This window comes from Sitophilus oryzae, unplaced genomic scaffold (genome assembly GCF_002938485.1).
Source record: "Sitophilus oryzae breed Bouriz unplaced genomic scaffold, Soryzae_2.0 scaffold_179_pilon_pilon, whole genome shotgun sequence".
In the NCBI taxonomy this organism is placed as follows: Eukaryota; Metazoa; Arthropoda; class Insecta; order Coleoptera; family Curculionidae; genus Sitophilus; species Sitophilus oryzae.
This window is the reverse complement of record NW_022146501.1, coordinates 5,027,953-5,040,371: the sequence shown is the minus strand read 5'-3', so window position 1 is coordinate 5,040,371 and position 12,419 is coordinate 5,027,953. Positions and strand designations below refer to the sequence as shown.

General features: G+C 31.2%; 2 protein-coding genes across 2 annotated transcripts in view; one reads left to right on the top strand and one right to left on the bottom strand.

Moving 5' to 3' along the window:
• The window catches only part of LOC115882709 (putative serine protease K12H4.7), a gene marked incomplete in the record, with an annotated part of 747,005 nt that overhangs the window by 29,790 nt on the left and 704,796 nt on the right, over nucleotides 1–12,419 (bottom strand).
• Nucleotides 1–12,419, top strand: part of LOC115882714 — a 42,882-nt gene that overhangs the window by 2,707 nt on the left and 27,756 nt on the right. The window lies entirely within an intron of this gene.

Here is a 12,419-nt window from a genome sequence, read left to right as displayed (position 1 = left end):
CATGGCTGTAAATTTTAGATTCTATGTACCCCCATAAAAAGAAATCATTCACCGAGAAGTCAGGTGAAATTAAATGTCAGTTTAAACAAAACTGTCATTTTTGAAAACTTGTCAAAATTTGGACACACGCTAAATGGACTTGATTTTCCTATGTCTCGAAGTCTGTGGACTTTTCTGTATAATCTCACAGTAATTTAATAGATTGCTCGTCATATTATATCAGCTCGTACGAGATTAGGAAAAAAAAAGATATTTATAGTATAAAAAATTAATTTATTTAACAAAATTTAAAGATGTGACAAAATAGTTACATTTCTATTGGTTCTAGCGGACTTTTTTCGACTATATAAATCTTTATTTTTTGTAAACTTTAATGCATAAAATATTTTCAATCTAATAAGGCAGAGGATGTAAATAAGAGGAAATTTCTCACATGGGTGGTCAAATTCTATAGTTTTCATTATATCAAACAGCCTCTGAATGTTTTCTTCAGTGCAAAACTCATCAAAATTTAATATAAATAATTTTTCCAGCCTGTAAATAAAATGAACAAATTTTTCCACTTTCATGATCAAAGGCTTTTAAAGGGGTAAATAATTTCGAGTTATCCAGAGATTCGGATTCTTTTGCAAATTTTAGAAAAATATCACATTGATGTATTTGAAGACCCTTTTTAATGATGTAGTCAAACATAATTAAAGGCATTTTGAGTTGAAAACATTTCTCAGAGGCTGTTTGATATAATGAAAACTATAAAATTTGACCACCCATGTGAGAAATTTGCTCTTATTTACATCATTAAATGATTTATTAGATTGAAAATATTTGATGTATTAAAGTTTACAAATAAAGATTTATATAGTCCAAAAAAGTCCGATAGAAGAAATAGAAAGGTAACTATTTTGTCACATCTTTAAATTTTGTTAAATAAATTAATTTTTTATACTATAAATATCTTTTTTTTTCTAATCTCCTACGAGCTGATATAATATGACGAGCAACTTAGAAATAACAGTTCAAAAGTTCAACAAAAATCCTACACGCGTTTTTAAAAAGAAACATATAACCACGCACTATGTCATTCCAGCAAGCGAATACGACACAGCATAGGTTTCCGGACTAAACGACTGGTGTATTTACACCACTTAATAGGCGTGTCGGGTTTGCCGAGCGGTTTCCGATGCAGTCGCTTTCTTTCGCATCTGTTATAGGTAATTTGTGGTCGGGTGTTATATGTCCTTGTATTCTTTAGTCGTTGATTGGAACCAAACTCGGCACATGGATAGAGGTACCCGAATGGAGTCCTCAGCCGTACAGACGGACAGACAGACAGATTGTAAGAAGAAGTTTCACTTAAAATATGCGCACATAGTGCACACCCAATGTTATTAAAAAAAATGGCGACCTGCAAACGCCATTTCATAATAATATTATTTTTGAAGATAAAAAAATAATACGTATTTTTAAACTGGTTCTTTTGAAGTACATACACGTTCATCGTTCTCTTAATTTAATAAGTACACACTTAAAATATAATTAGTCAATGGATGTAATAATCGGTAAATATTTTTTCATCTTTAAATACTTTTTATCAATTTCAGACAATAACACTTGAAATTAAGTATGTATATGTATCCCCATAAAACATAAAACAGAAATAATGTAATTTGATTATCATTCATTTGTTGAAAAATTATGAATGGCACTTTGTTTTGTTGATAGAATTAAATAAAAACATACAGGGTTGTTCACAACATACGACACGGAGTATTGTTGCTAAACGATTAGATTTTTACAAATTGTAAGTTTTGGGTTCGTTGAAGGACTATTAGAGCTACAATTTAAAAATATTTTTACAAGATACAGAGTGTCCCAAATAACTAAAAAATATCAAAGTTGTATTTTTTTAAATGGAACACCCTGTATATTATTACATTTTTAGTTTCTACGATTAAAATAAAGGTAAATTTGATTAAGATTTATTACACTTAAACCTTACCGTTTTTGAAATATTCTCAATTTTGTGAAATTACAGTAAAAATTTTAAGGCTTCATTTCTCCAAAGGTATCAAAGTTTTTAATACTAAATATTTACTGAAGTTCATTTATTGATCAGTTATTGTGTTGCAATAATAAAAATAATACTACCTCATACAGAGTGTTTAAAAATTTATTTTAAATAATTTCTAGCTTTAAACGGCAACATCTTTTTTAATTTAAATGGAACGCCCTGTATATTTTAGGAGAATCAGATGCACAATTTAATTGTCTATCAAATTGTATTATACCACTCTTTACCTATCCCTCCAAGTTTTCGTAGAAAATGCATTTTCTTATAATTTAGACCTCATTTATCAATATACCCGTGGAATATTGACATTTTAGATTGTTTTTAAAGGAGCAAATGTATAAAATGTACAGAGTAGTAATATTATCGTTTTTAGCAAAACGATAATATTACTAGCCCATTTGTATGCAAAAAGAAAATTATTTTTAAAAGAGTATACCATTAATTAAATTTACCACCATTATTTCCGATTTCCGCCCAAATACTAATTAATTACATACTTAATAATTGTGTTCGTTAATAAATTATTCTAAAATGTAAATTTTAATCAGAAAGCAATATGATAATAAGTTATGAAAATGAACGTCTCTGTTGTTTGGGGTCTCATTTTTAAGGTGTTACTTTTTACCACACTGTCTAATACACATATAAAATTCAGTTTTTTAGCATTTGGAGCATTATTAATCAACGCAAACAGTCAATTAATGTAGTTTGGATACTGGAATTATATTAATTGGTCCTCTTTAACAAATATTTAAACAGATTTTTTTTCATTTTTTAATGAAATAAACGAACTATATCGACAATATTAGTATCTGTACTGTTAAAAATTTAGTAGATCTTTAAAAATAATCTAAAAGGTCAGTATTCCATGGGTATTATGGTTCAAAAACGGTAAGGTTTAAGTGTAATAAACCTTAATCAAATTTACCTTTATTTTAACCGTAGAAACTAAAAATGTAATAATATACAGGGTGTTTCGTTTAAAAAAATACAACTTTGATATTTTTTATTTATTTGGGACAATCTGTATCTTGTAAAAATATTTTTAAATTGTAGCTCTAATAGTCCTTCAACCAACACAAAACTTACAGTTTGTAAAAATCTAATCGTTTAGCTACAACACTCCGTGTCGTATGTGGTGAACAACCCTGTATAACATGTAGCATGTAGCCTTCGTGTAGTAACATAAACTTATTAATTAGAGATAAATGTAAAAAATAGAACTTCAAATATGTTAAAATCTGTTTAATAAATATGTTTAAATACCACAGCAAGTAAATATAAAGATATTTGTTGTTTTAAAATAAGAATCGAATCAAAAACAATTAAGACAGTTTTTGTTTATAGAAGATAATGAAAAAATGTTTTCATAAAAGTTGTGATATACAGGGTGGTCCGATGTACGTATGTCCTAAAATGCTTAGTTTCGGAGATACAGGTTGTACAGGTATCATTTTATTTCGATTTTTTCCAAATAATTTCTGAAGTAACGTTAATATTTGGAGGAAAATTGGTATCTTGGAGTTTTTTGACACGAGAAATTTGATTTTGATGTCAATATGACTCCTACTTGTAGAGGACGCCATCTACATATTTTTAACTGGTTTCAAGAGTAATAACTTTTCGTCTGTACCTGTATAAAACTACTAAGTAGAAAAATATACATTTACGATGTTTTCTACGTAAAAAGGTCTCTTTATAAAAATCTATACAGGTAATTGTTCTCGAGATATTTGGAATCGAAATCATGAATACCCTGTCATCATTGACATAAATTAAACATTGACTAAATAGTTATTAGACTGAAATCTGACTTTGAAATGTTTTTGTAGCAAAAGCTCAACAGAAACTGTTTTATCATCATTTTTTCGCAGAAAAAAATAATATTTTAATAATTTAAAAAATCAAAATTTTTCAATTTATTATTTCAGTGAAATAACTATCTACACATCGTGTTTTTTTTTATCAATAATGACATGTATTAACTATTTTCATTCTAAATATTTTGAGAAGTCGAAGTTGAAAAAGTCACGGAGATGTACAGGGTGGGTCAAATTCGACGCTTTTAAATGGAAACACCCTTTTCTATAGGAGATAGACGAAAACTAATATCGGTGTCTGGAGCTCAATTTTCATCAAAAACATGATGGTGAAAACCGCACATCAATATCTGTTACCGTTTCGGAGTTACGGGGTGTTTTTCAAAAATGTGCATTTTTAATAAATCGCTGTAACTTTTTTGCTATGGAAAATTTTGTATTTCTATGAAAACATTTCCAAAGCACCTTTTTATTTAGAATTTAATGGTTTAAGTATAATTTTTTTAAAATTAATAATTTAAGAGTTATCAACAGAAAAATTGATTTTTTATTTGGGACACCCTCTATATTTTTAATTAACTGAAAATAATTTAAAATTACCTTTCCAAAAATATAGCACACTTGATATTTTGTCATAATCCCCTTTGAAATATGGAATTTTTAAAAGTTCGCCACTTTTAACCAGTAGGCTTTGGACCCCTTATTGATAATAAGCCCTTAATGGAACTTGAAAACATATTTTTCCAGCAAGACGACGCACCGCCTCTGAACGCTGAAGTAATCAGCAAATTTTTGCAGCCAATTTCAAGAATAATTGGATAGCTAACCAAGATCCCAGCCGTTGGCCGCCGAGGCCGCCTGACTTAGTGCCCATGGATCTAATTCTATGGATATATTTGCGGAAGAATAAAGGTTCCTTATTCTTCCGTATAATCTAGACAAGAACTAAAAATACTTAGCAGTTATGAGAGGGTACCTTTCACCCCCACTGAGTTAATGAATTTCGCGAGAAATGTTCAAAAACCGCCCCGTTTGTCCATAACAGAAGACGGTCGATATGTCGAACACCTGAAGCAAAATCTCATGTCTCGGTTTGCTATTTATTTTTATTGTCATTAGATATAGTTTAAATGTGTTAATGTTGGTTAAATATAGTTTAAATTGTTATAAAATTCTGCATCTCTCATTGCAAATATTATTTTCGTTTTAATTGCTGCTCACCGGCTAGTTTTTTTTTGCATTAGAGCCGGCGCCATTCAAAGCCCACTTATACAAAGTGGGCGAATTTTAATAAACTCTATATCTCGAAGAGAAATTGAGCAAAATATCAAGTATGCTATATTTTTGGAAAGGTAATTTTAAATTATTTTCAATATGATAATTCTTAAATTATTAATTTTAAAAAAATTATACTTAAACCATTAAATTCTACGTAAAAAGATGCTTTGGGAATGTTTTCATAAAAATACAAAATTTTCCATAGCAAAAAAGTTACAGCGATTTGTTAAAAATGCACATTTTTAAAAAACACCCCGTAACTCCGAAACGGTAACAGATATCGATATGCGGTTTTCACCATCATGTTTTTGATAAAAATTGAGCTCCAGACACCGATATTAGTTTTCGTCTATCTCCTATGGAAAAGGGTATTTCCATTTAAAAGCGTCCAATTTGACCCACCCTGTACAGGGTGAGTCAACGATAGAGTAAAGTCCATTATTTCATTTGTTTCGAGGTTTACAAAAAAAATTAAATATAAAAGTTATAGGGAAGATTAAGATACACATTTTAAAATTATTATAGAGTATACAGGGTGCTTCAAAAATGTGTGGCAGATATAACATATGTTTTTTTAAATGCAACACCCTATTATTTATTTTATTTTTTCATTCTGCGTAAAATTCCACAACTTTTTTTATATATAATATTATATACCTAAAATTAATAGTTTTTGTAATATTTCAATTTGTTTAAACAAATGTTAAATTGCAGTGTGGTAAAAAATTGTTAGTGGTGACATTGTTTCCGAAGTTGGAGACACAAAATTTGGTAGGCGAGTTTTATAGAGATGAAAAAAAAGATATATGTAAAGATATTTTAGTTGAATAATACAGGGTGTTCAAAATATATTTATGAATTTCAACTACTCAAAATTAAAAAATCTCAATTTTTTTAAATGGGACACCCTATATATTATCATTTTTTGTGATAGATTTTACAAAACTCTTTAACTTTTATTAAGTATGTCATATACCTATTTTTAACAGTTTGCGATTTATTCCAATTTTTTCTATTTTTACCCATATTTTTAATACAATTACTCTATAAAATCATAGTAGTTACCATGATAAAACAAAACTAATTATTACTTATCTTTAGCAAGTAGTTTAATAATTAGTTACAATTGCTGGTATTACTTAACATTAATTAACTTTACTCAAATAAATTAAAATCGCAGTCCTGAATTTCTTGGTGTGTTTCTATATTATGAAAGATGACACTTGGATTTTCCATCGGGGCGAATAGCCACAGATCAGGGTAATACTAGATTACCTAATTGTTGAAGACTACTGATATAGGAATTTTCTTCGACATACAGTAAACCTTTTTTCCGGTAGTAATTCTGGTTTATAATTCATTTCGTAAAGCCAATATTACTACTGCCACGAAACCGTCCCATTACACACTGAATATGTTTTCTAGATAATCTACATCTATTCTTATAGTACTTAGCAAAGTACTATATAATATATAGTACTGAACCAAAAAATATTTTTTTCTTCGCTTGTTCCTGTATATCAGTCACATTGACTAATTAATTTCAGGAAAATCTGTATAACTATCATCTGTACCATTTATACTTATTACAACAAATAAAACTAAAATTCAAATTTTGTTCTTAACTTGCTTAACAGACATGACATTTTGATAATTATTACTTTTTGTCATGGCAACTATGATGTTATAGCGTAATTGTTTTAAAAATATGAGTAAAAATAGAAAAAATTGGAATAAATCGCAAACTATTAAAAATAGGCATATGACATACTTAATAAAAGTTGAAGAGTTTTGTAAAATCTATCACAAAAAATGATAATATATAGGGTGTCCCATTTAAAAAATTTGAGATTTTTTAATTTTAAGTAGTTGAAATTCATAAATATATTTTGAACACCCTGTAGCATTTAACTAAAATATCTTTACATAGGTCTTTTTCTATAACTCTATAAAATTCTCCTGCCAAATTTTAGTTGTCCAACTTCAGAAACAATGGCATCACTAACAATTTTTTATTACACTGCAATCTAACATTTGTTTAAACAAATTTAAATATTACAAAAACTATTAATTTTAGGTATATAACATTATATACAAAAAAGTTATGGAATTTTACGCAGAATCTAAAAATAAAATAAAAAATTGGCGCCGGGAGGCACGTATAGCCGGCCCATACTAAAATAAGTTAATATCTCGAAAACTGCAACTTTGCCTGATTTTGATGTTAGGTATTACAAATTTTGTTGCAAATATTATTCCTAATCTTAATTTGAAAACCGCGTTTCGCTAGCTACTGTAATTTTGGAGTTACGATTTTTTTAAATTTTTAACCTCCTCCCATACCCCCTTACCAACCCCCCAACCCCACCAAAAACTAATGGCCAGATTCTCGGGTGCCACAGTATTTTTTTGCCAAATTTGGTTAAAATCGGTTCAGCGGTTTTTGAGTTATCGTGTTACAGACGGCAGACAGACAGACAGACAGACACCATGAAAATATTTTGTATTTAGGTCATTTATGACCCAAATAACTCATTTTGAGTGAAACTAAAAGAAACTTTTTTTTTTGCCGATCTGAATAGCCTACCATACCTGTTGGTATGGTCGGCTAAAAATAGGGTGTTACATTTAAAAAAATGTTATATTCGCAACACTTTCTTGGAGCACTCTGTATACTCTATAATAATTTTAAAATGTGCATCTTAGCCGGCCTTATAACTTTTATATTAAATATTTTTTTGTAAACCTCGAAACAAATGAGAAAATGGACTTTACTCTATCGTTGACTCACCCTGTATATTATTTCACTCATTTGTTTTATACAGGTACGGAGGAAAAGTTATTACTCTTCAAAACAGTTAAAACACATGTAGGTGGCGCCCCCTACAAAATTGACATCAAAATCAAATTTCTCATGTCAAAAAACTTCTAAATACCAATTTTCATCCAAATATTGACGTTACTTCAGAAATCATTTGGAAAAAATAGAAATAAGAACGAAACTTTTACATCCTGTATTTCCGAAACTAAGCATTTTAGGACATACATTTATACGATCTTTTTTACTTATTTGTATATGCAGAATATGCTGCCGAAGTTTCCGGAATACAGTTCGGGCCACCCTGTATCAGGGTGTTCAGTTCTACAGGGTGGCGCCTCTCTATTACGGACACGACGCGCGACGCGGAGGATCCAAGGAGAACGATAGTTTATATCGAAATGAAATTTTGGGAGTATAATATGTACGATAACTAAAAGTATTTTATAAAGATATATAGAGTACACACCATTATTAATTATAGTAAACATTATGTTATGTGTGTTTGTGAATTTTTTGTATGTAATTTTTGGATTATGTTCGACACTGTTTTTTTGATTTGACACTACACTGATGAAGGCTGTAATGTTTGGCCGAAACGTTTGTTTTTCCTTTTAAAAATGAAATAAAGATATGAAAAACCAAATGAAAACTTAATTAGAGTTTTCCCGAACCTAAATCCTAAGAAAATAAAAAAAATCAGGATATATAGAGTTCTACAGCGTGTCCCCCAAAAAGTTGTTAAATTTCATTAAAGTTGTTTTTTTGTAATTGAACACTCTAATGGATTTTCAGATTCTAAGAAAAAATAACGAAGAGTTTCATTAAATAAATATATGCCTCAAACGTAAGGTTTTTGACATATTTCCCATTTTGTAAAATCGAAGAAAACACTTTAAATTTTAATAAGCTAGCTTAAACAGCAATACCTAAATTGTAATTTGCTCTGTATAACCTGATATTTAGTTATAATATTGGTCACTTATCAAAGCAAGTTAATCCTTTACAGTTGAGGGTTGGTCCTTTGGTGTTACACAGCAAAATAAAAACACTAAATCACCACAATACACCAAAACACTTTTACTTTTACACTGGACGCGCATTTCGCTAACCATGTTAGCATCATCAGCAGATGATTATAAACTAAAGTATAATCTACAAGTTGAGCGTTTATATACTCGCTCAGTGGGCATCGAGTGGGCGTGGCAAAATCTAGCCAACCGAGTCAGAGCCCACTGAGCGTAACAGTTAGATTTCCGCCACTAGAGTAGTAGGAACAAAGAACTTGAAGGAATTGGACCGTTGTCTCTGTTCATACTATCTTTACATTTATTAATTCTGATGCTTTCATATGCATCTAATTGCCTGTAATTTGAGACTTGTTTAATTAATTTTAAATTATTAAGATCTCTACAATGTTCTTTATCAACAATATGTTCGGCAACGCAAGATTTATCCGGTCTACCATATCTTATCTGAGCTAAATGTTCTTTAAATCTAGTTAATATTGATCTTCTAGTTTGCCCAACATATTTCTGATTACAATCTTTACAAGAAATTTCAGAAATACCCGACCTTTCCAGTGGAGGTGTTTTATCCTTTGGATTACCTAATAATTGTTTTAATTTATTATTAGCACTATACACAAGTTTATAATTGACATTCTTAAAAATTCCTTTTAGACCACGGGATAACTCTCTATCAAATGGTATTGAAAAAATCTAGGGGTGGCTGTGATATATCTTTTGTTAATTTAATAAAAATTAAAGGATGTAGAGTAAAACATTCAAAGGTAATAAAAAGATATACGTTTAAAACATCATTACAGAAATAAATCTAGATATAAATGTATAATTATGTGACAAAAATTAGCTAGATGAAATGAAATACTCAAAATGCTTTCTTTCCTGTTCACTGCATAAAATGATTGTCTCTTTAAAAGATCTTTTCATGTTCAGAGGAATATATGGGGTTCTACTTCGAAAAGCAATCACAATCATTTCTGTCATGTTGCCGACAATAGTTGGTCGAGTTTTGGAATCACTGTCTTTAACAATGTCTTGTCAATTCTCGCTAATGTAGGATAAGTATTAACTCATTAAAGCTAGCTTGATAAAGCACTAATGGTGATGGAGCTGCTTCAAAAATGAAAAATAAACTGGTTGTAGTTTTAATCTTTAACATCTACATGCAGAGTTGCAATATCATTGTCGTTATTTTTTTTTATTCGACAATAGTTGAATGGTAATTATTAGATAAGTGCAAAGACATGCAGAAACAATGAAGAATTTGTGTATATTTTATAAAAAAAATGAGTGTATTAAATCCATGTTTTTTATTTCATGTAATCTATTGTATTATATCCGGATTACACATTTTATTATATTAATTAATCAATGTCATGAAACTTTACATAACTGCAGTCATAAATATCATATTTTTTGTACCGGGTGTCCCACTAAGAATAGCTCTCGGCTGTATCTCGGAAAGTGTTAGCCGTAGGACTTACGGAAAAAAATATTTATAAATAAAGAGGCTATGAGAAATTGCTGGAAATTATTTTTAAGTTTTTAAAACGGCCGCTAGGTGGCGCAACTGCTATGGAAAATAAGAAAATAGATTTTTTACAGAATTTTGCCTAGATAATGGGTACTATAAATAATAGCTTCATAATCTTCAGTAAATTTTGGATTTTTTTTTGTTAGAACCATTATCTCCTATCTGCTAAAATAAAGTGGTGGGGGAAGGTTAGATCTATCTTTATTTAAATGTTAATAACTCCGGTCTGGACGATCAGAATCCAATAAACGAGGGCTCGTTTAAAGGAGCGTTTCTTACTCTATATTATACCATAAAAATAATAATAATAAGGTTTGAACGTAGACGCTAGGGGGGCGCTTTCTTACAATTTAACAAACATAGCGCGTTTTTTCAAAAAAAAATTAAATACGATAATATGTGTTATTTTAGCTGATAGTAAAGAGTAGTAAAAGCTTAAATAGTCAGCGAAAACCGCATCTTGATATCTTCTTTCAAACCGAAGATATTAGCAAAATTATAATAAATACCAAAAAATAAGCCCTTAATTACCTTATTTTTAAAATACAGTATCAGTAGTCCTCTTGATTAGGCCCATTCTAACAAAAAAATAAGTTAGAAACAGTTAGTTTATTTTAAAATCGACGAAATATCAGGAATACCATAATACCAGGTGTATTAATATCTAATAATCAAGATATTAATAATAGTGAACAAGAAACGATGATTTAGTGAAGTCATGGCTTTGGAAAAAAGCTAATACATAATTGCTTTTCGCGTAATAGTATAAACGTCAAATTGTTATTAGCTCAACATTTTGATAGTCTTAGCAGCGTTTTTTATCTTTTAAATGCTTTTTCAAAATGCCTTTATTATTTGAAGTAGTTGAAGTTGTTGGTCCGATTGAAGTTGATCCGTCCTATCCGATCCGTCCGTTCCGTCCGATTCGTCCGTTCCGTCCGTTCCGCCCGATTTGTCCGATACGTCCGTTCCGTCCGTTCCGTCCGTTCCGTCCGTTCCGTCCGTTCCGTCCGTTCCGTCCGTTCCGTCCGTTCCGTCCGTTCCGTCCGATCCGTCCGTTCTGTCCGTTCCGTCCGTTCCGTCCGATCCGTCCGTTCTGTCCGATCCGTCCGTTCTGTCCGATCCGTCCGTCCTGTCCGACCCGTCCGTTCTGTCCGACCCGTCCGTTCTGTCCGATCCGTCCGTTCCGTCCGTTCTGTCCGATCCGTCCGTTCCGTCTGTTCTGTCCGTTCTGCCCGTTCTGTCCGCAATCAGAAGATAAAAAACGCTGCTAAGACTATCAAAATGTTATAATAATGTCCCTGTTTGATGTTCCTGTTGTATCTTCAGATATTATAGTTCCTAAATATTTGTATTATTTGCATTGTTTTAGATTGCTGAGTTCTAAACTCCGGTCTACTTGTACATCGTCAGCCATTTTTAGATGTTCTGTTTTTGTCATGTTCATTTTAAATCCCCATTCTGCGTACTCCTCTTTCAATTTTCTGAGCATATAGTCATTAGCAACTATTATCATTAGCAACTATTACAAAGTATTACTAATTATATTAAATTTTAAAATTGGGGAGGCTATTGGTCCCGTCCGTTCCGTCTGATCCGTCCGATCCGTCCGATCCGTCCGATCCGTCCGATCCGTCCGTTCCGTCCGTTCCGTCCGTTCCGTCCGATCCGTCCGATCCGTCCGTTCTGTCCGTTCTGGCCGACCCGTCCGATTCTGTCCGATCCGTCCGTTCTGTCCGATCCGTCCGTTCTGTCCGTTCCGTCCGATCCGTCCGTACTGTCCGATCCGTCCGTTCCGTCCGTTCTGTCCGATCCGTCCGTTCCGTCTGTTCTGTCCGATCTGTCTGTTCTGTCCGTTCTGTCCATTCTGCCC